The following is a 24864-nucleotide window of genomic DNA, read 5'->3' as shown; positions in this document are numbered from 1 at the left end:
GATGGCTAGTAACCCTTGAGGCCTGGCTAGTAGCTCAGGAATTGAAATCTTGAGCCCTGCTAACGGCACACAATTGTCGGACAACAAACACGAATGTAGTGACGTACTATGTGGCTTTTCAGCTTTTTTCAGCTCACCCTTTGGGCACCTTCTGCTAATGTTGTGTTTGGTGAGAATTGATTCCGAGCATGCGCGTTTGTACTTTGTACTTTTGTCTGACGGACTTGTGTACACACAATCGGAAAATCGGACAACAGACCGCTGTCCACTGAAAATGTATAAGTCTGCCATCCAACGTTTGTCCACAGAAAATCCGACAACAATTGTCTGATGGAGCGTGCAAAACGGTCGGATTTTAGGCCAACAGTCTGTGAACACACAATTCCCGTCGGAAAATCCGATCCTGTGTACGAGGCTGAAGAAAGCAAAATTTGCGGCTAATTCCGGCAAATTTATGGTCAAGGATATTTCATTGCGAAATCCTGCAGGATTGCTCCACTCACCCCTAATGGGGACACGTCTGCAGGATGAAGCGGGGGTCTCCCATAAATATTACACATGAGGCCATCCTTTGGACCCCTTATCAGCCCGCCGAGCAATCGCAATCTATGGCACACAGAGGCTCTCCGCAGATTTGGAAGAACTCATCCATCCGCTCCTCACTATTGATAACCTCGTTATACCCTGGAATTCCCCTTTAAGCGGATCTGCGGCATTAGCGATTGTTCAGGCAGCACGCTGTGCGTTATTAAGGGACAAGACGATCGCTAATGATTTATCCTTTCGCATTTTCTCGTTTGCCCATTAAGCCGCCACATATGCCGCATCGCCCACCCCCACCCCCCCCCCCCCCACCCCCGGCCTCCGGCTCAATTTATTAGGAATTAACAGATTGCTGCCAAATGAACAGTTAACATCCTACAATCCACTTTATATTTACAGCTCGTCTTCAATGCTTAATAAAGCGACTCGGAGACAGAACTGGGTTATTTACACCAGCGCGGAAAACACTCCTGACTTCAATAGAGGCTTCATCTGAGCACATCAGAGAAATGCTTCATCCTAATTTATGAAATTTGGAGGGGGAGCAACCAATACAATTTCCTTCGGAGCGGAGTAGATGATAACCTTGGCGTGCTACTGTGGGCAACGGCCTTGTTTTTATGTTACGTAGCTTTAACTATTTATTTTCAACAGGCCACAATTAGATTTTTTCCCGGGGGGGGGGAGGCGGGGTGGTGAACCTTGGGTACCCAGAGCACTATGTGTGCTGCAGCAAATTTTAGGTATGGCAAAACAGTGGCAGGACACTGGTGAAAGAGGAAAGGTTTGGACCCCCACCCTATCTACGCCCCTGATTTTCAAAGCTTTAACCACTTGCCGACCAGCCATCTTCATTATACTGCGGCAGGTCGGCACCATCCCGCGAACTGTCGTAGCTAAACGTCGGGGGTGCCTATGCTCCTGGTCGTCGGCACGGGAGGCGCGATCGCAGGCACGGGAGGCAGAACGGGGATGTGTGTGTGTAAACACATAAATCCCTGATCTGTTCTGTGAGTTCCTAATAGCTGGGAATCACGATCTGTCATCTCCTCTAGGTCAGTCCCCTCCCCCTACAGTTAGAAACCCACACATGGAACACAGTTAGCCCCTTGATCGCCCCCTGGTGTTGACCCCTTTCCTGCCAGTGACATTTTTACAGTAATCAGTGCGTTTTTATAGCACTAATCACTGTATAAATGCCAATGGTCCCAAAAATGTGTCAAAAGTGTCTGATGTGTCCGCCGTAATGTCGCAGTCCCGATAAAAATTGCAGATTGCCTTCATTACTAGTAAAAAAAAAAAAAATTCTATAAATCTATCCCCTATTTTGTAGACGCTATAACTTTTGCGCAAACCAATCAATATACGCTTTTTGCGATTTTTTTTTTAACCAAAAATATGTAGAAGAATACATATAGGCCAAAACGGAGAGAAAAAAATTATTTTGAAAAAAAAATGGTGATATTTTTTATAGCAAAATGTATAAAATATTGTAATTTTTTCTAAATTGTGGCTTTTTTTATTGTTTATAGCGCAAAAAATATAAAAAACCCCAGAGATGATCAAATACCATCAAAATAAAGCTCTATTTGTGGGAAAAAAAAGGACGTCAATTTTGTTTGGGTGCAACGTCATACGACAATTGTCATTTAAAGCGACGCAGTGGCAAATCGCAAAAAATGGCCCGGTCATTCAGCAGCCAAATCTTCCAGAGTTGAAGTGGTTAAAGTGGTTGTAAACCTCAAACATGGAAAGTACAGAAATCCAATAAATACAAGGGGCAGGGCGGGGGGCGGAGGAGGAAAGGGTAATGCCTCGTACACACGACCGGACTTTTTCGACGGACTAGGTCCGATGGTCTTCCCGATGGACTTTTGGCGGAGTTCCGATGGACTTTCCGAATCAACGGACTTGGCCACACACAATCACACCAAAGTCCGACGGATTCAAAGGTGATGACGTGCCACCGGACTAGAATAAGGAAGTTCATAGCAAGTAGCCAATAGCTGCCCTAGGGTTGGTTTTCGTCCGTCACACTAGCATACAGACGAGCGGATTTTTCAACCAGCCTCGAGTCCGTTGGAAAGATTTGAAACATGTTTTATTTCTAGGTCCGTCTGACTTTTGGGGAAAAAAAGTCCACTGGAGCCCATACATGATCGTAATATCTGACGGATTCATTCCGTTGGACCTAGTCCATCGAAAAGTCCGGTCGCGTGTACGCAGCATTAGTGATCCTTTAAAAACCCATTACCCCTACCAAGAGTAAATCCTAACATTATTTTATTCATATATTGACTTTCTGCTGCTCATTGGTCAGAACTTGGACTATATGCATATCTCCCAACATTTTGAGATGGGAAGGAGGGACACCTACTAACAATCATATGTAGGCATAGGACACGCCCCCTGCCACACCCCCAATAGGAGAATTAACCAAAAAAAAAGAGAGGGATTCCACCTCCAAAAAAAAATATTAAAGCGGGAGTCCGCCGGGAGTTCCGCCATTTTTTTTTTTTTTAAAGCCAGCAGCTACAAATACTGCAGCTGCTGACTTTTAAAATAAGGACACTTACCCGCCCAGCGCGCTCGTCTCTCGGGTGCTGCCGCCGCCATCTTGGGTATGGGAATCAGGAAGTGGAGCCTTTCAGCTTCATTTCCCGGTTCCCTACTGCGCATGCGCGAGTCGCACTGCGCAATAAGGATGGACCCCGCTGCCTCTGGGATCTGTGTGTTTCCCAGTAGGCAGCGGGGGACTTTCAGAAAGGGGCGTAATCTACGCCCCTTTCCGCAGAGAGCTATCCCGGAAGTGGGTGCAGATACCTGTACTGTACAGGTACCTGCACCCCCCTCCCCACTGAAAGGTGGCAATTGTGGCGCCGGAGGGGGGGAGGATTCCAATGAGCGGAAGGTCCACTTTAGGGTGGACCTCCGCTTTAAAAGCCAGCAGCTATAAATACTGCAGCTGCTGACTTTTAATAAATGGACACTCACCTGTCCCAGGATCCAGCGATGTCGGCAGCCGAGAGCGATTGATCGCTCGGATCTCGGCTGCTGCCACCGCCATTCTAGGTGAGGAAATTAGGAAGTGAAGCATCGCGGCTTCACTTTCCGGTTCCCTACTGCGCATGCGCGAGTCGCGCAGCGCAATAGGAATGGTGGGACAGGAAACAGCATAGACTCCTGTGGGAGTCTATGCCTGGAAGTGGGTGCAAATACCTGTCTTAGACAGGTATGCTCACCCCCCTCCCCCCTGAAAGGTGCCAACTGTGGCACCAGAGGGGGGGGAGGGTTCAGATGAGCGAAAGTTCCACTTTAGGGTGGAGCCCCGCTTTAAAGAGGAAGTAAACCCTGATGGGTTTACTTCCTCTTTCATTCCCTGCAAAGGTAAAGCATAATGGACTACTATGCATCACATAGTAGCCCATTATGTGTCACTTACCTGACACAGGAGCCAGCGAAGTCACCGCTGTCCCCTGTAGTTCCAAGTATCCATCTTCTTGGTGGGTCTCGCTGCTCCGGCGCTGTGATTCGCCGGAGCAGTGATGACGTCACTCCCGCGCATGCGCAAGTGCGCCTGCGCGATGCTGTCTTCAGCGGTGCCTGTCTTCAGGTAAATATCTCCTAAACCGTATAGGTTTAGGAGATATTTCTTGGACCTACAGGTAAGCCTTAATCTAGGCTTACCTGTAGGTCAAAGTGGTTTGTAAGGGTTTACAACCACTTTAATTAAATCAACAAGTGCTTTTTTTTACCACTACTATTCCTTTATACTGCCTTTCAAAAGTCAGTATATTAGAATTTGGATAAAAGGTTTAGCACTGGGAAACACTTTTTAAAAGATAAAAAGTGCATTTTTTATACACTTAATTAAAAAGGTTAATTAAATCCAGAAGGGCTTTTTTTTTACCACTACTATTCCTTTATATTGGCTTTTAAAATGTACAAAAGCAGCAATTTAGAAATCAGATGAAAGGTTTAACACTGGGAAACACTTTTTGATAGATAAAAAGTGCATTTTCTATACAACTCTATAGATCAGACCAAAATGAGGGACAGAGGGACATTGCTCCAAATCAGGGACAGTCCCTCCAAATCAGGGACAGTTGGGAGCTATGTATATGTTCAGGATCCTGACATCATAATCATTCCCTCATCACCCCCGTGACACAGCTTTGCCTGCTGGAAAACCTTATGCCGCGTACACACGAGCGGACTTTTCAACATCCAAAGTCTGAAGGACTGAGTCCGTCAGACTATTCGATCGTGTGTGGGCTGCAACGGACTTTTGACTCGCCAAAGTCCGAAGGACTTTAGAATATGGAACATGCTTCAAATTTTTCCGAAGGAACTCCGCCGGACCCGGTCCCCTTCGAAAAATCCGCTCGTGTGTGTGCTAGTCTGACGGACTAAAACCGACGCTAGGGCAGCTATTGGCTACTGGCTATGAACTTCCTTATTCGAGCCGAGTCGTACGTCATCACGTTCGAATCCGTCGGAGTTTAGTGTGATCGTGTGTGGCCAAGTCCGCTCAGCCGAAAAGTCTGTCAGAACTCCGTCGGAATTCCAGCAGAACTCCGACGGAACTCCTTCGGAAGTCTGTCGGACATAAGTCCTCTCGTGTGTACGCGGCTTTAGGCTACTTTCACACTGGGGCGCCCAGCACGCTGGCGGTAAAGCAGCACTATATTTATCGCGCTTTACCGTCGTTTTAGCGGCGCTGATTGCCCGCTAGCGGGGCAGTTTTAATCTCTGCTAGCGGCCGAAAAAGGGTTAAAACCGCCTGCAAAGCGCCACTGCAGCGGGGCTTTGCAGGCGGGTTTGAAGCGCTGCCCCATTGTTTTCAATGGGAAGGGTCGCTTTACACCGCTTCTACAGCGCTCCAAAGATGCGGCTTGCAGGACTTTTTTTGACCGTCCTGCAAGCGCAGCGCTCCAGTGTGAAAGCCCTCAGGCTTTGGAGTGCACTGAGCGGCTCTTTCAGGGTGCTTTGCAGGCGCTATTTTTAGCACTTTAGCGCCTGCAAAGCGCCTCAGTGTGAAAGGGGCCTCAGCGCAGTGGTCATCATCCCTGTCCTCAGGGCCCACTAACAGGCCAGGTTTTATGTATTACCTTGGGGGGAGATGCAGACTAGAATACGGCAATCACTGATCAGAAAATGATATCACCTGTCATGTATTTCAGTTATCTTACAAACCTGGCCTGTTAGTGGACCCCGAGGACAGGGTTAATGACCACTGATTTAGCGCAACAATTATTGTGTTTTTTTTCCATTAGATAATGATGGATGTCCTCCAGCCAGGATGTGAGGCGGGTTCCATCTGACTTGCTGCAGCTTGTAATGAACATTGTGAGAAGCTCACAGTGTGCAGTGAAACCATAGTAAGCCATTTCAGTACAGCAGAGGAGCCGGTACAACTGTGCAAGACTGAAGGGAAGGTTGGAGTTCAGCTGTATAGTGGAACTATACCCAAAATGTAAAACTTTCCCATGTAATTTATGAAGAAAAAAAAAGACACGTAAATGCATAAATTACACCAGATCTAATTTCAAAGATATTCCTGGTGAGGGCCTGAGTTGAATTAACTGCCGTATTGTCACCCACAGCAGGCACAGAGGGCGATGTTGCTGTAGACACCAAGGAGGAGGGTTATTAGAGTTGCTGCTGCTGATAACTCTCCACCTCACTGCTGGTGTAGTCAGGGGTGGACTGACAACTCATGGGGCCCCCAGGCAATTAGACAGGTAGGTACTGTAGAGGTGGGGCAGCTATAATCTAAGGATTTTTAGACCAAAAGGATGTCGGTAAGGGACATTTCAGAGACAGATGTAAAATAAAACACTGATTTTTGCATACTGTCCCTGGTTTTACTGAGGCTGGCAACCCTGACGGGGCCCCCTAGTGGCATGGGGCCCTCGGGCAGTGCCCGAGTGGCCCAATGGTCAGTCCGCCCCTGGGTGTAGTCCATCGGACCCCTGTGTCTGGGGTAAGTGAGACATGGTGCCCTCTTGGATCCCGGCTTCGATGGACAGAAGACTTTCAGTGATTGCACGTGTTAAAGGGTCAAACCACCCAAAAGTGATATTTTAATTACAGGCGGAGTCTAGTAGGCTGTACCCGCATCTGGATCCATAGGTGTGCGCAGTTTATTGTATTAGGGTGTGCACCCCAAAGCTCAAACACACACGCCTTCCTCTGCAGCCTCAGCCACATGGGACAGTGAATGAATGGGAAGTGCTCTGTGCTGAGAGGCTTCCTGTTCACAAATTGAAGCATAGTAAACGCAGTTATGATATATATATATATATATATATATATATATATATATATATATATATATATATATATATATTTTATCTTTTATTTTTTTTTTATTTTTTTAAAGTGTCCAAAATACATCCCTGGGAATTACAGACCAGTTAGCCTAACATCAATAGTATGTAAACTCTTGGAGGGGATGATAAGTGACTATATACAATAATTTAGTAATGAGAACGGTATCATTAGCAGTAATCAGCATGGATTCATGAAGAATCGTTCTTGCCAAACCAATCTACTAACCTTCAATGAGGAGGTGAGTTGCCATCTAGATAAAGGAAGGCCCGTAGATGTGGTGTATCTGGATTTTGCAAAAGCATTTGACACAGTTCCCTATAAACCTTTACTGTACAAAATAAGGTCCGTTGGCATGGACCATAGGGTGAGTACATGGATTGAAAACTGGCAACAAGGGCGAGTTCAGAGGGTGGTGATAAATGGGGAGTACTCGGAATGTTCAGGGGTAGGTAGTGGGGTCCCTCAGGGTTCTTTGCTGAGATCAATCCTATTTAATTTGTTTATAAACGACCTGGAGGATGGGGATGGGGGAAACAGTTCAATCTCTGTATTTGCGGACGATACTCAGCTAAGCAGGGCAAAAACTTCTCCGCAGGATGTGGAAACCTTGCAAGAAGATCTGAACAAATAAATGGGGTGGCAACTACATGGCAAATGAGGTTCAATGTAGAAAAATGTAAAAGAATGCATTTGGTGGCAAAAATATGATGCAATCTATACACTGAGAACCTCTGGGGGAATCTAGGATAGAAAAGGACCTGGGGGGTCCTAGTAGATAATAGGCTCAGCAATGGCATGCAATGCCAAGCTGCTGCTACAGTAACAAAGCAAACAGAATATTGGCATTAAAAAGGGGATCAACTCCAGAGATAAAATTATAATTCTCCCCTCTACAAGACTCTGGTCCGGCCGCACCTGGAGTATGCTGTCCGGTTCTGGGCACCAGTCCTCAGGAAGGATGTACTGGAAATGGAGCGAGTACAAAGAAGGGCAAAGCTAATAAAGGGTCTGGAGGATATTAGTTATGAGGAAAGGTTGTGAGCTCTGAACTTATTCTCTCTGGAGAAGAGATGTTTGAGAGGGGATATGATTTCAATATACAAATACCGTACTGGTGACCCAACAATAGCGATAAAACTTTTTCTCAAAAGGGAGTTTAACAAGACTCGTGGGCACTCATTAAAATTAAAGAAGAAAAGAGGTTTAACCTTAAACTATATAGAGTAGGGGTGTCCAAACTTTTTTCAAAGAGGGCCAGATCCGATGAAGTGAACATGTGTGAGGGCCGACCATTTTGCCTGACATTCTTCGAACCATTAAAATTCAGTCGTTCGAGCACTCATATACTGCCCAACAAGAATTCTCTTGCCTTTGCCGTGCTCGTTCCTGACACACAGATGAAGGCTCTGCTCTTTAGGGGTACCGTTAATTCTTAATAGTACCGCACACATTGGAAACGTGGGGACTTCTTTCCCTGCATTTTTGTGGGTAGGGAAGCCCAGTGAAATGCATGGGCTGCCCTACACACAGCATGCAGCCATGCAGATGTGAACCAAGGGCTTATTGGAGGGGCAGTAAAACTACATGGTTAAGCTGTTTTTACCACCCCCAAATTCTCCCCCTTTAGCTGCAGAGGGAGCAGCTGGGGGTGTACACATGCTGTGGCTGCAGCTGGCGGTATGCCCAGGGTGAATGGGCCTGCACTGCAACTACGCCGCAACTGTGTGGACTGCACAGTTGCGGTATAGTGATGCTACATTTACGGGCTTAAAACAGGTGGAGATGAGGCAACATAATGCCTCTTTACCACCTTTCAAATGCCTCTGAAAAGCGATCTGTGTATGGATTGCTTTTCAGAGGAGCAGCAGTCCTGGCTGCTATCACACACACAAGCCCCACAAAAGCAGTTCTGATGGTACAAGAATGGGGGGGGGGGGTCTGTAACACACAGACACATACACACACATACAGACACATGCATACACATACACACAGACATACACACATACAGACACATGCATATACATACACACAGACATACACACATACAATATACTTACATACATACAGACATGCACACACACACACACACACATACAGACACATGCATACACATGCACACACATACATGCATACATATACATACAGACACATGCATACATGTACATACATACATACATACATACATACACACACACGCATACATACATGGACACACACACATACAATCATACATGCACAGACACACACACAGACAGACACACATGCACACACATACATACATACACACATGCACAGACACACATACATACAGACACACATACATACATACATACAGACACACACATACATACAGACAGACATGCACACACACACATACAGACACACATACATATACAGACACACATACATACATACATACAGACACACATGCACACACATACATACACACATGCACACACATACAGACATGCACACATATATATATACAGACACACATGCACACATACATACAGACACACATGCACACATACATACAGACACGCATGCACACACATACATACAGACACGCATGCACACACATACATACAGACACACATGCGCACACACACAAACACACACATAAATAAAGCCTTTTTAAAACAAATCTAACTTGCAGTACAGTACCTTTCCAGCTTCCTCATTCAGCCGGGTACTGCACTGTAGGGGGAAGCAGAGAGCACATCACAGTTCCCTGCACTTTACTTTCACTTTTGAAGCCGACGGAGCTTCACACAGTGCAGGGGATCGGCTCATCTGACAGCCCTGATCCCGCAGCACACCAGGCGGGTCGTTCAAAACCGGACCGCGGGCCGTTCAAAACCGGGCCGCGGGCCGCGATTGGCCCACGGGCCGGACTTTGGACATGCCTGATATAGAGGGTTCTTTACTGTAAGAGCAGCAAGGATGTGGAATTCCCTTCCATAGGCGGTGGTCTCAGCGGGGGGCATCGATAGTTTCAAGAAACTATTAGATAAGCACCTGAACGACCACAACATACAGGGATATACAATGTAATTCTGACATATAATCACACACATAGGTTGGACTTGATGGACTTGTGTCTTCTTTCAACCTCACCTACTATGTAACTATGATTAAAGTGAGCCTGATCACTGTGTTTATTTAGAAAAGGAAGGGGTCAGTAAATGACATATTAATTAGCCCTTTCCCCTCCTCTCCATCCTGGTGCTGCAGCATTGCGGTGGGGCTCATTACAGGTTTAGCACTGGGAAAAACTTTTTGTTAGATAAATAATGCATTTCATATACAACTATATGGATCAGACCAAAATGAGGGGCAAATGAGGAGGAAAGAGGGACAGCGGGACATTGTTCTAAATCAGGGACAGTTGGGAGTGATGCATTCGATTGTAAGCTCTTAGGAGCAGGGCCCTTTTAATCCTCTTGTATTTTACTTTATTATATGATAACGGTATCGTCTCCCTTTATATTGTAAACTGTTGGTGCTATATAAATTCTGTATTATAATAATAATAATAATAATAATAATATATCCAGAATTTAAAGGTCCCCTGTAACATAGCCACAGAATATGAATTTTCTGCCCAAAGTCTTTTGGAACTGTACTTACTGTGACCTCTAGGTGGCGACAGCCCCCTTGCTTTCTATGGGAGGCAGCCGCCAGTCGCAGTTCTCGTTAGGCAGCCCAAATTAGTTCAGCAACCGCTCCTCGCCTCGCCTCGGTGACAGCTGACAGTGCAGAAAGAACTGCGTGCAATCGTTTGAATATTTTGTTCGACATATTTGGCTGCCTTTAAGCTACATCCGCAAACTCTGGCTGCACGGTTGGCTACCGAAAAATGCTGGAAGGGGACGTGTCACGGTGGGATTACGAAGACGGTCCCTATGCTTCTTTAACTAATCGCTGTCATGCTGATTCCAAGCAAGACTGTGCATATCTGGGGCCCATGACACTTCACTGACCGCATGCTTGTTCCAGGCTGGGGACCCGCTGACCAGTGCAGCAGGGCTTGGAGCGATTGAATCTCTAAGCTATCGTTTATTACATCGCTCCCAACTGTCCCTGATTTGGAGCAATGTCCCTCTGTCCCTCTTTCCTCCTCATTTGTCCCCCATTTTGGTCTGATCTATAGAGTTGTATATAAAATTCACTTTTTATCTATCAAAAGTGTTTCCCAGTGCTAAACCTTTCATTTTATTTCTAAATTGCTGCTTTTGTAAATTCCAAAAGCCAATATAAAGGAATAGTAGTGGTAAAAAAAAAGCCCTTGTGGGTTTAACCAATCTTGTTGTTTTTTTTTTTTTGCACAATTCTCCTTTAAGGGGGCGTGGCAAGGGGGTGTGTCCTATGCCTGCATACATTTGCTGATAGGTGTCCCTCATTCCCGTCTCAAAAAAGTTGGGAGGTGCGCAGATATTTATATAACGCCGACAAGTTTTGCATACTGTACATTTACATCAGTCCCTGCCCCCAGGAGCTTACAGTCTAAAGTCCTTATCACATCACACATACATGCACATCCAGGGGCCAATTAGCCCACCACCAGCATGTCTTTTTTGGATGTGGGAGGAAACCGGAGTGCCCGGAGGAAACCAGCGCAAGCGCGGATAGTGTCTTGGTTGGGATTTGAACCAAGGACCTCAGTGCTGCAAGGCAGGAGTGCTATAGAGAGGCAAGTCCACACTAACACACATATAAACCAGTCCTGTAGGATTATCCCTACTCAGCGATCCTTGTGTTTTTTTTTTTTCTAATAAAAGTTGCATCCACATAACTTTTTAGTAACCACTTCGCACCCCGCCCATTATCACGATCGATTATTATCGCTTGACGCGATGCGGTTTGCCCGCGATTTATCGCTGCAGAATCGCAGCAGAACCGCACGTTTTTAGGTGCCATTCAAATCATTCGCCCCTGGTGCGTTTTGAAATTGCAAACAAATCCGCCGGCGATTCAAAACACCCAGGTGTGAGTTCAGCCTTAATGGTACCCCCAAAACACAGCCTGAAGACACACGTTTCTGCGTGTGGCAAAACGCGTAATAAAAGTGCCAAAAGGTGCTGTAAATAAGCTACTATTCCTTTATATTGGCCTTTGGAATTTACAAATACAGCAATTTATTTGGCTCTATGCCCAAAAAAAGGTGCGTGTGCGATTTGTCATTCACACCTGGGCTTTTTTGAAATCGCAGGCAGAATCGCAGCAAATCTGCCCAAGTTTGAATGAAGCCTGACAATGAATGGCGCCACATGCACAATACAAATATTTTGCACAACATTTAAAATTAAAAGGATTGCAAGGTAAGCTAGAGCCCGGGGCAATCATTCCAAACTTCACCCCCCACCCCAAGATGCATGACCATTATAAGTCAGCAAAAATCCCCCATCCAAAAAAATGCACACCGATCTGCATGCTTACCCCCTAAGCATAAACCCCCCCTCCTCCCAGTACAAATCCCCCCCCCCGCTGAAATTCTCAGTGCCAGAAAAAATCCCCCCACAAAAAAAACACACCAATCTGCATGCTTACCCCCTAAGCTTAAATTCCCCCCTCCTCCCAATACAAATCTCCCCCCTCCCCGCTGCTAAAATGCTCACTGCCAGAAAAAATCCTCCAAGCACACCCCCCCCCCCAAAAAAGCACACCAATCTGCAAGCTTACCCCCTAAGCATAAATCCCCCTCCTCCCAGTACAAATCTGCACCCCCCGCTGAAATTCTCACTACCAGAATAAATTCCCCCCCAATAAAAATAAAAAGCACACCAATCTGCATGCTTACCCCTTAAGCATAAATCCCCCCTCCTCCCAGTACAAATCTGCCTCCCCCCACTAAAATTCCCACTGCCAGAAAAAATCCTCCAAGCACACCCCCCCCCCCCCAACAAAAAAAAATGCACACCAATCTGCATGCTTACCCCCTAAGCATAAATCTCCCCTTCTCCCAATACAAATTTGCCCCCCCCCCACTAAAATCCTCACTGCCAGAGCACATCCCCCCCCCCCGCAAAAAATAATCACCCTTTCTAGCACAAATTCTCTAATGCCGCATACACACAACCGGACTTTCTGGCAGAATAAACTCTGACAGTCGTCCCGACTGAGTTCCGCTGAAAGAGTCTTGCGAGGCACAACGCCTTTAACCCCGGGTCCCTGTTTTGTAGTTTTCTTCAGGTTTGGTAACTCCTGGAATGGGTTCTGGAGTTTGGAGGCTTCAAAGATTCTTGGGAGGGTTGAAGCCTTTAACCCTGTGTCGCTGTTTTGCTGTTTTCTCCATGTTTGGTAACGCTCAGATAAGCTCCTAGAGTTTGGAGGCTTCAAAGAGTCTTGGGAGGCACAACGCCTCTAACCCTGGGTCCCTGTTTTGCAATTTTATTCAGGTTTGATAACTCCTGGATTGAGTTCTGGAGTTTGGAGGCTTCTAATGCCCTGTACACACGGTCGGAAATTCCGATGGAAAAGGTCCGATCGGATTATATGACGGAATTGCCTACACACGATCACACCAAACTCCGTTTGTTTATAACGCGATGACGTACGACGGGACTAGAAAAGGAAGTTCAATAGCCAATAGCTGCCCTTGCATCGCTTTTGGTCCATCGGAATAGCATACAGACGAGCGGTTTTCCTGATAGGAATTGATTCTGTCGGAAAGATTTAAAACATGTTCTATTTCTAGGTCCGTCAGAATTTTTGAAAAAAAAAAGTCTGATGAAGCCCACACACGATCGGAAAGTCCAGTTGTGTGTACGTGGCATAACCCTCCAAGCACAAATCCTCTCCCCCACTTCCACCCCCCCCCCCCCATCTCCTTGTGATGCCCCCACCTCACATGATACCGCATTGCCCAGGGCAGCCCCCCCCCCCCCCCCATCTCCTTGTGATGCCCCCACCTCACATGATACTGCAGTGCCCAGGGCAGCCGCCCCCCCCCCCATCTCCTTGTGATGCCCCCACCTCACATGATACTGCAGTGCCCAGGGCAGCCGCCCCCCTCTGCCCACACTTTGTCCCAGCCCTGGCCAGAACGCAACACAAGTCAGCAGGCATGGCGGGTGTGTGACGGGAGCATCAAACTAATGATGAGCCAATCGGTTCATGAAGCCCAATTGGCGGCCAGTTTGGATTTGGAGGCGATTGATTCACCGATCACCAGATCCGAGTGTTCTCTGCTCTGCCCAAAACCCCAAAAAATAATAAATAAAGAAGGATTTTGGCCGGGTTTCATCTCTCGCTACAAAGAATGAAAGCCGAAGTGTTCATTGATTACACTCGGCGTCTCCAATTCATTTAGAAAACAATATCTTGCTTTCTTCGGTCGGCCGCCATCCTTCTGCAGGCCCCCTGCGGCTCCCGCCGGCTGTCTATATGTATGAGCGGCGGAACGCGCTTTCATGACGGGAGGCAATAATCACCTTTGTCTTTCTATCTGATTATTGAGAGGAGACCGGGGTGGGGGGGGGGGGAGGGGGGGATATGGAATGACCGCGGATTTCCATTCTTTGTGCTGTCGGTGGAAATGGCAACAAAGGGAAAGATGAAGGGGAGGAAGATAAAGGTGGTGGCGCACAGATAACACATCTCGCTGGGAACGACATTTGTTTTGACGCTCTTTTATGGCGGAGAGCCTCTGAATCATTCATGTCGCTTTCTCCGATGAAGAGTAAAAAAAAAACAATCAAAAAATAAATCAAAGAGGGGTCTCTGTGATCGTACGACAAGACGATGGATTCTCATTATTGGTTTGGGCCGTTGCCTGATAAACCAGACAGAAGCTATGTTGGCCCATTTACACGATTGCTTTGCGGTTACATGCAGACACACGCTTGTACATATGACGCACGTTACACGCATTACTGTACCATTGTGCCATTCATTTTGAATGGCAGCCCAATGTACAAAGGCAACACACTTGTGTGGCAAAGTGGCGCCCGCAACGCACGGAAACTAGGGTGACCACATTTCCAAACTGCTATTCAGGGACCCCCCCTTGCCAAAAATCAGCTTGTGCTATAACAAATCACAGAACAGCCGGGGCGGCGGGGGGCGCTCTACCCAGAAGCATTGATCATGCCCCTAGAGAAGGCCTCCGCATCGCCACTTCATTCACTGACAGTTAGGGTTGCCACCTGTCCAGGATTCACCCGGACAGTTTGGGTTTGAAATCATGTGTCCAGGTTTCGGACTGTCTGAAACCCGGACACATTATTTAGACTGGACTATGGCTTCCCAGCAGGGTTGCTGGCTGCAGTTGTTGCAGCTGAGAGTGTCTGTTACACTCTCTTTCACACTGCCCAAAGCCAGCACTAACAAACCATACCCCCCCCCCCCCAAACACATACAGGTGGGAGAGGAGAGAGGGCCTGATCTGCACCTCTTCCCCTCATCCCTACCCCTCTGTGTCTGCCCACACTCCAATCCCTGGCGCTGTGCCTCAGAAAAGGAAAGTGAGGGCTGGAAATTTGAAGCCTCAGATCCATCTGAATGAGAGGTGCTGACTGCCAAGGGGTGAGTGAGCTCACCATCCATCCCTATTTCTGACTGAAGTCTCCCCCTTCCCCCTCCTGCCTCTGAGTGAGTACAGTAAGGCAAATCAGGGTTCTCAGAGTATCCCTTACATCAGAGTTACCCTTTACAGCAGAGGCCACAGTGTTTCCCCTTACAGCAGAGTCCTCTCCGTACATCAGAGTTCTCAGTGTTCCCCCATAAATCAGGGTTCCCAGAGCATCCCTTATGTCAGAGTCCCCAGAGTTCTCCCTACATCAGAGTCCCCCCTTACAGTGAAAGAGAACTCTGCGAGTTCAGATGTAAAGGAGGAACTCTGTGAACTCTGATGTAAAGGGGGAACTCTTGTTATTAAGTTCATATGATTAGAAATATTATTTAGTAGCAAAATATATGTATAGTTTATACTATAAAAAAAAATTGCTGTGCGCCGCAAAACTGTTCGGGTTTGACTTGAAAAAAAGGTGGCAACCTTACTGATAGTACTTGTCCTGGCCGGGCCGAGACCCGTTTTACCTTGTTCCAACGCTTGGCTCTACGCTGCCCTGCAGTGATTGGACACAGGAAGCGGGATTTATGATTTCTCCAATCACAAGCAGGGGGGGGGGGGGGGGGGCAGGGATTGTGGCTGTCAGTGAGTAAAGCAGCGATGTGGAGGTCTTTTTTGGGGGCATCATATTGGCCCGGGTATGGGGGTTGGGGGGAGGGGTGGCTGTGTCAGTTTCATTCTGGGACTATGTATTGTTCTGGAATGAAGTTGCCCGGGACAGACCTGCAAAATGCGGGCAGTCCGGGACCCCGCGCTATTTTTTTATTTAATCTGCCAATTCTTTTTTTTTTTTTTTTTTTACATTCAGCGGGAAAGCCTGCTGACAGCTGATGACTCATCGGTTGTTAAAGCGGACCTCCACTCTAAAGTAGAAGTTCCGCTCATCGGAACCCCCCCCCCCCCTCCGGTGCCACAGTTGGCACCTTTCAGGGGGGAGGGGGGTGCAGATACCTGTATAATCCAAGTATCGGCACCCACTTCCGGGAATAGCTAGCCGCAGATGCACACAGTTCCCAGGACACAACGGGGACCAGTGAAGACATGCAGCACAGCTCGCGCAGTAGGGAACCGGGCAGTGAAGCCGCAACACCTCACTTCCCGATTCCCTGACAGAAGATGGCGGCGGGGTCAGCCGAGAGAAGAGCGATTGCCCGTCATCTCATCTGCTGCCGACATCGCTGGACCCTGGGGCAGGTAAGTGTCCATTTATTAAACGTCAGCAGCTGCAGTATTTGTAGCTGCTGACTTTTAATATTTATTTTTTTAAGGTGGCCCCTCCTCTTTAAGGAAGTGGCAGGCAGCTTTCCAGGCCCCCTCCTTAGCAACCAGCTATATACAGTGTAAAAAAAAAAAAGTAGTGTAGTGTGAAAAAATACAGTAGACAGTTTTTGACAAGTCTTTTATTAAAAAATATCTTATAAACAGTGTAAAAGAAAACGCAAATCGCAGGAAAATCACGGTAAAAACGCGACAAGCACCGCAAAAAAAAGCACTGCAGGAACGTTCAAAAGCAACATGCATAGATGTGAATAGAGCCTAATGCTTGGCCATACTGTACACTATACAAAAAAAAACACCCATTTTCAGAAAACGAACAGTTTGCTGTGAGCGCAAACGATAGTGTGATGATGTAATGACCCATAAATAGTTCAGTGGACATCAATTAACGCATTTTTTTTGTTTTGTTTTTTACATCTACTTAGTGCAGACAGTTCGGAGGGGAAACACATTAACCTTTCGATTTATCGTTCGTTTGCCAGAAAATTTCCAAATTTGTCCTTCGTTTTTTCGGCCCAAAAATGTCACAACGATTATCGATTTTGTGCCCATTACCTGACCGAAAAATGAACGAACTGTCTAAATGACCAAATTTCAGACCATTTTTCATATAGTGTGTGGCCAGCTTAAGGCTGCATTCACACCTGAGCGTTTCAAAGTCGTGCAATTTTGCTGCATTTTTTACTGCGATTTTGCCATGTTTTTGCTGCAGTTTTGTTCAAGTCACCAATGTAAAAGGCAGAAAAGCACCTGTAATCTGCCCCTAAAGAAGCTCATGTTCTTTTTGGCTGCATTCGTACCTGAACGTTTTCAGCTCATAAAACGCTCGTAAAACGCCCGAAAAAAAAAGCCCCCCAAGCAAAATCCCATTCATTTCAATGGCATCTATTCACATCTGAGCGTTTTGTCACTTGAAGCAAAATGCCTGAAAAACGCCCTAAGCTCAAAAAAGAACATGAGCTTCTTTTGCGCAGATTACAGGCGTTTTTCTGCCTTTCACATTGGTGACCTGAACAAAATTGTGGCAAAAACACAGTAAAAACTTGGGTAAAATGCGGCAACATCGCAGTAAAATCGTGGTAAAAACGAGCAACTTTGAAACGCTCAAGTGTGAATGCAGCCTTTTGAGCTTAGGGCGTTTTTCTGGCGTTTTGCTTAAGGTGACAAAACGCTCAGGTTTGAACAGGTGCCTTTAAAATGAATGGGATTTTGCTTGTTGGGTGTTTTTCAGGGCGTTTTTTAGGAGCATTTTATGAGCTGAAAATACTCAGGTGTGAATGCAGACTAAAGCCTCATACACACGATCGGACTTCCATCAGACTTTTCCGTGGTTTTTTGTCTGAATGGGCATTGGCCGTGACCTTGTTCTGCATACACACAGCAGAACATTTTCATCCAACTTTCACCAAATCACGTGGTTTTTCAGCTCTTTACCGCCACCCTTTGGGCAACTTCTGCTATTGTTGGCTGATGTTTAGCATTGGTTCTGAGCATGCGTGTTTGTACTTTGGACTTTAGTCCAATGGACTTGTGTACACATGCTCGGATTATCCTCTATCGGACATTTGTTGTTGAAAAGTTTGAGCGCATGCACAGCGAACATTTGTCCGTTGAAAAAGCAACAACAACTGTCCGATGGAGCATACAGACGGTCAGATTGTATGATAAAGCAGGTCTGTCAGACCGTTGTTGTCCAAAAGTCCGATCGTGTGTATGGGCCTTAAGACCTATAGTCATAGCTCCCAACTGTCCCTGATTTCGAGGGACTGTCCCTGATTTGGAACAAAGTCCCTCTGTCCCTCTTTCCTCCTCATTTGTCCCTCATTTTGGTCTGATCTATATAGTAGTTGTATATAAAATGCACTTTTTATCTTTTAAAAAGTGTTTCCCGAACCTTTCATTCGAATTCTAATATACTGACTTTTGAAAGGCAGTATAAAGGAATAGTAATGGTAAAAAAAAAAAGCATTTGTTGATTTAATTAACCTTTTTTTTGGTTACTTCTCCTTTAAGGGGGTGTGACAAGGTGCGTGGCCTATGCCTGCATACATTTGCTAGTAGGCGTCCCTCATTCCCATCTCCAAAATGTTGGGAGGTATGCTATAGTTCTGAAATAAGCACAGCTCACGCTTGCGTCTGATTGGAGAGCTCTAGCTCGGAACCAGCATGGGGCGTGTCAGACCGCAGCGGAGAGACAACTGCTTCCACACCAGGAGAGCCAAGGGTCCTTCTCTGCAGGATGTTGGCAGGGGACAGGCTTTTCTACTCTGTGGATGTTTTCTTGATTAAAACCAGTTCTAAGATTTCAAACTGATTTTGTTTTGATGCTTCTCGAATATATTTAGTGGATTTAAACTGGAAGTGCATTTGGGCTTTATTTTTATTTTTTTTTAAATTCGACCTCTGGTCAGGAAAGGGTTAAACCACCAAGGGACACAAAGGGGCACAAAATAAAAAAATAAAAAAGTTGCCTTTAAGCTGTTGGCAGTTTTGGAGTTAAATTGGCAGAGGCTGCAGCAAAGTGTGTGAGCCGTGTACACAGGTGTGTGCGTTATTACTGGGCCTCTTCCAGCAGGTGAGCCTAGATCTGTGATATGAAACCAGAAATCATCCGACATGCAAATCTGTATTTATTCTTTCCTGATGTCCGGCGTACACGTCACTTCGCTCTGCTGGAGCGCCATTCATAAGAGATAAAAGTGCCGCGTTGCGTGCAAATGTGAGTAATATACATATTGTAAATGCTGAAAGATCAGATGTGATGACTCTGATGCAGGCTGCAAAGTTTTGGGGGCTCCTTCACACTTGTGTTGCAATGCATAGTAAAAACGCAAACGTGACTGCATGTTCTTTCAATGCATGGTAATGCCGAAACGCAGGGCAGCAAATGCGGTTGCACTTCATTTTCAAATAGTATCCAGACACTCGCAGGCGTTGCATTTGTGTTGACGTGGAGCGTCTCTGCATTTTCATTGCACCACTAAGGATAAGCTCAGGCGTGTTCGCATGCTCCACGTGCAGAGCCCGCCAGGAAGGCGGCGCAGCGCTGCGCTAATCACAGGCAGTGAGACATTGCCCCGATGCGCGTCTGCAGAGATCGGGCAATGCCTCACTGCCTGTGATTAGCGCAGCGCCGACTTCCTGGCAGGTTCTGCACGTTGAGCATGCGAACGCGCCGGAGCTCATCCCTATACACCACCTTGTTGCATTGGGGGTGCCATTTAAAATATGGGGTGTTTATGTATTTAGAATTTATTACAGGTACTTATATGTCTGTAAATCGTGCTGTAAAAAAATGCTGCACACACAAATATGGGTTGCTGCACATTGGCAGAAAATGCATGGCGCTGCCTTGACATAACACACATTAGCCCAATGGAACAATCCTAATGAACGTTTGCATCAGCTGTTCAGTATTTGTTTCATTTTTGGGAGATATTTGAATGGTGGGGTCTGGTTTTCTCCTATTCTGGGGATTATTTAAATTATTATTATTTTTTTTTTTAAAGCGCAGTATTCCACTGGCGTTGTGATGACATCATAGTGATGTTTGATGTCACAATAAGCCTGTAGGTTTATAATGTGTCCATAACATGTTTGATTTTGGCCATGCTTTTGGGCCTCATGCACACAGAGCGTTCGGGGTGAGGAATGGCAATGCCAATACTGACGCCAGGAAAAAGCCACTGTTTTAGAAGTGTTTTGCCTATGGCTCTAATCGGGTGCTTCAAAAACGCCCCCCACCGCCGCTGTAATTCCGGTGCCCAAAAAGGTGCACCTGAATAGGGGGTGGCAGCGTCGGCCATAGATAGATTCATGCATTGCACTAATCTATCTGTTGGTGATAGAGGGGGCGGCGCCCATGCGCCCTTATGGACGCACCGCTACTGCCTCTGGGTGTCATGCTTGTGGCTGTCAGTCTTGCTATGCCTCATGGGATCTGTAGTTCTGTAACAGCTGGAGGTGTGCTAATTGCATATCCCTGCCCTAGTCTCTCTACTCTTCCCAACAAGGATTTTACATTAACACCCGCAGCCGCCATAGTCTTGTTTGGCGCACAGTTGTATGGTATGGTCCCATTGACTTCAACGGGTGTGTTTGACACCTGTCAACGGTGAGATGCTGAGTTAAAATTGCCGCACTGCAAAGCAATTTAAACTCGCCAATCTGTGTGCCATGTAAATGTGGACTTGGGCAGTGAAAACACAGATCAAACACCGGGTTTTTACCGCACCTCTGCCGCCGGTGTGAATGCAGCCTTATTTTTGGTGTGTGTGTGTGTGTGTGTGTGTGTGTGTGTGTGTGTGTGTGTGTGTGTTCGGAAGCCTTGCACCATATTCATGAAAGCTTTCATTGTTAGTAGGGATGAGCTCCGGCGTGTTCACATACGCCACGTGCAGAGCCCGCCAGGAAGTCGGCGCTGCGCTATTCACAGGCAGTGAGACATTGCCCCGATGCGCGGCTGCAGAGATCGGGCAATGTCCCACTGCCTGTGATTAGTGCTACGCCGACTTCCTGGCGGGCTCTGCACGTGGCGCATGCGAATGCGCCGGAGCTCAACCTTAATTTGTTAGTATCGATGCGTGCAACAAATTCAAGTTGTTGCAATGCTTTTTTACTCTATGGCATTATTGTTGTGACATTTCATAATTCATAAACAAATACTACCATATTGGAAGTTAGGAGTATATAAGACCTCCTTTTTTATATTTTTATTTTTTTTGGAGTAAGTTATTGATTGTGCCACATATTTGAGTATTGTGTCTAATCTCTGAGATAATAATGGGGCAAACTATGTCTTTAAAGCAGACCTTCGCCCTTTAAAGCCCACCTGCGGGCAAAAAAAAAGAATTTCCGTGCAGTGGGGCTGTGCCAGCATTGCACGGGTGTTTTTGTCTAGGGGATTGGAGAAGGAGATATACTCGCCTAATCCTCCAAATGTCACAGCACAAGACTGGTCCCGGTGGCTCCCGCTTAACGCGGTCTTGTGCGGTGGATTTTTCCTGACATCATCACGTGCATAGACTGGCTCTTAACGTGGGGACATCAGGAACAGCCCACCCAGTGCCGTCAGGAGGGGGGGGGCTGATGGGGGCTGGAGCCCCGAGCGTGCCCCCCAAAAAGCCCCAGGTTTCAAAATCCCTACATGCATTATTAGCCCCGAGCCGCGGCAACAGGGAACGCTCTCCCACCAGCACAGCCGAGTGACGTACAAAAAGTCCCCGCCCCTGCGACCCGGCTCCTTTGACAGACGTCACTCTCCGTCCAATGCCGACACCGCGGAATGTTTGACATCCATCGTAGGTGCTGCCGGGTCCAGGAGGAGGCGGGAATGACACTACGGCCACGCTGGGCACTGGGAGATCCCCCTACTGAGCTGCCCGCTCTGTGTAATTGTATTTACCACGTGATCAGCCGTGTCCAATCACTGCTGATTATGATGTAAACAGGAAAAGCCATTGATCAGCTTTTCCTCACTCGCGTCTGTCAGACGCGAGTAGAGGAGAACCAATCGGCTGCTCCTCTGACAAGGGGGGTTTGTGCTGATTGATTATCACACACCCACACTGGACCACCAGGGATGTCACCACCAGGTTTGCCACCCTAGACCACCAGGGATGCCAGTCAGTGCCCGCAATGGGCATCACTGATGGCAGGCATTATTTGGCACTGATTAGCATCCATCAGTACCATCCATTAGTGCAAATCCGTGCTGCTTATCAGTGCCCATTCATGCCACCTATGTGCACCATCAGTGCCGTATATCAGTGACCATCGGTGCCACCTTATCAGTGCCGCCTTATTAGTGCCCGTCAGTGCAGCCCCATCAGTGAAGGAGAAAAATTACTTTTTTACAAAGTTTTGTAACAGAAACAAAAAATGTTTTTCAAAATCTTTTTTTTTTTTTTTTTTTTTTTTTTTTTTTTAGCAGAAAATAAAAATCCCAGAGGTAAACAAATACCACCAATAGAAAGCTCCATTTGTGGGAACAAAATGATAAAAATTTTAGTTGGGGTACAGTGTAGCATGACCGTGCTATTGTCATTAAAAGTGTGACAGTGCTGAAAATTGGTCAGGGCAGGAAGGTGTATAAGTGCCCGGTATTGAAGTGGTTAATAGCGGAGCAAAATATGGGGCTAACAGCAGCAAAGGAAGAAATGCTCCGGCATCAGTGTGAGAAAAAATATTTCCCTGTGTCGGTGGTGTCAATGAAAGGTAAAAATGGCATTGCATTGGAGGAAAAAATGCTGCTGTCATTGGGAGGAAAAATGCTGCACCCTTGGAAACTCATGAGGACGTTGACTATGATGGATCACATAGTGTAATTACATAATTAGGTTGAATAAAGACACCGTCCATCCAGTTCAACCTGATTGTCTACAATTGTCCCTATCCCTGTACATTGCACACTCACATCGGTCCCTACCCTCAAGGAGCCCACAATCCAAGGTCCCCATTCATATACTAGGGCCAATTTTGGACAGAAGCCAATTAACCTACCTGCATGTCTTTGGAGTATGGGAGGAAACCGGAGCTCCCGGAGGAAACCCACACAGGCACAGGGAGAACATGCAAACTCCAGGCAGGTAGTGTCATGGTTGGGATGGTGGATCTAGCTTTCAGTAATGGAGCTAAGTTGGCCGTACCTTATTTGTTAAATTTTTATTTTTTTTCATTCAACCTGTTGGGTTAATTTCTCCATCCACATATTCAAGATGGATGGGGAATCTATCCCGCTGTGGTACTGTATTCTGACAGTGAAGAGAGCTGCCAAACAAGCTGCTGATTAGGCCTGTGCTTTGAATTTACACCAGAAAAAATACCATTGTAGGTTTAGTTCACTTTGTTGCCAGTGGAGCCCTGATGAAGAGGACACCTGGACCCCCAAAACGCATTTGTTACTTTTTGAATTGTACCCCTGACCTTTAATGGAATCCATTTTTATCTGGACCTCTTAGCAGTTCAATTTCAACCCTTTTCACATTTGAATACAATTATCAGTGTTGCTGGCTATAGCAGGCGGTACTAATCGTTCAGGATAAACCTGACAGGCTGGTTGTACACAAGTCAATTGTTAGAACAACCTGTGTAAAGCCAGCCTGCCCATACGTGGATCGAAATTCTTCTGGTTCAGCAAGCCCATGATCAGCTTTAGTCATGTGATCGCCAAGGCCAGGAACTCCATTTTTGAAATGGGGGACAAATCTGGGGACACTTTTTATCTGGGGATGGCCTCCTGAAATCGGGGACTCTCCCCAGAAATCAGATCAGCCTAATGTAAACAAGCCTTTCAAGTAGTAATCCTGAACTTTTTTTCTGATACAGCTTTTCTCAACGAGGGTTCCTCCAAAGGTTCCTTGAGCAGTTTCTGCCTCCCATATAAGTAACCACTAAAACCTATTTATTTTAGCTACCTGTAAGGGGGGATTCTTCTTGGTGACCATAAATGTAAGTCGCGTTCTTCCAAGTGAACATCACGCTAATGTACTGTGAGCTGGAGATATTTTATTTATGAGCAGGGATTCCCTGAGACTGGAAGGTTATTTGAAGGGTTCCTCCATGTCCAAAGATTGAGACCTTCTGTTGGAATTTCGTTGCTATTTGGGAAATTCCTCACTCCCTGCACGAGACACAGAAGGACATGAGAAGATATCGCTCCAAAATGAGAGGAAAACCCATCGTTTACCGGTCTCGTTAAATAAAAAATGACTATGGAAAGGTTTCCCCTGGTCTTAAGGAAACTCTAATGGACCTTTTCCAACGGAAAGGTCCGATCGGTTTATGTTGTTGGAAAATCCGATTGTTCGGAACAAGCTGACGTTCGTTGCGTACGACGGGACTACGTAGAGGCTAGTAACCAATAGCTTTGGTCTCATAATTTTAATCTGAGCATCCGGGGCATTTTGTCCCTTGGAATTCTCTACAAACGATCAGAAAAAGTCAGATCGGATTTTGGCGGCAAATTTTAGATCCAGCTCTCAAACTTTTTCCGATGGAAAAAGTCAGATGAAAAATAGGATCGGGTGTGGGCTCTATTGGACTTAGTCCGATAGAGCCCACACCCGATCGGATTTTCCATCTGACTTTTTCCTTCGGAAAAAGTATGAGAGCTGGATCTAAAATTTGCCGCC

The 24864-nt window shown here is 46.4% G+C and overlaps 1 protein-coding gene across 1 annotated transcript in view; it reads left to right on the top strand.

The window, feature by feature from the left end:
- Positions 1-24864, top strand: part of IGLON5 (IgLON family member 5) — a 766795-nt gene that overhangs the window by 618501 nt on the left and 123430 nt on the right. The gene's annotated exons all lie outside the window — the stretch shown is intronic.

Source organism: Lithobates pipiens, unplaced genomic scaffold (assembly GCF_037356315.1).
Source record: "Lithobates pipiens isolate NorthernLeopardFrog02 unplaced genomic scaffold, aLitPip1_a1.2 Scaffold_27, whole genome shotgun sequence".
NCBI lineage: Eukaryota > Metazoa > Chordata > Amphibia > Anura > Ranidae > Lithobates > Lithobates pipiens.
Note: the sequence above shows the minus strand (reverse complement) of the source record. Positions and strands in the feature narration are given on the sequence as shown.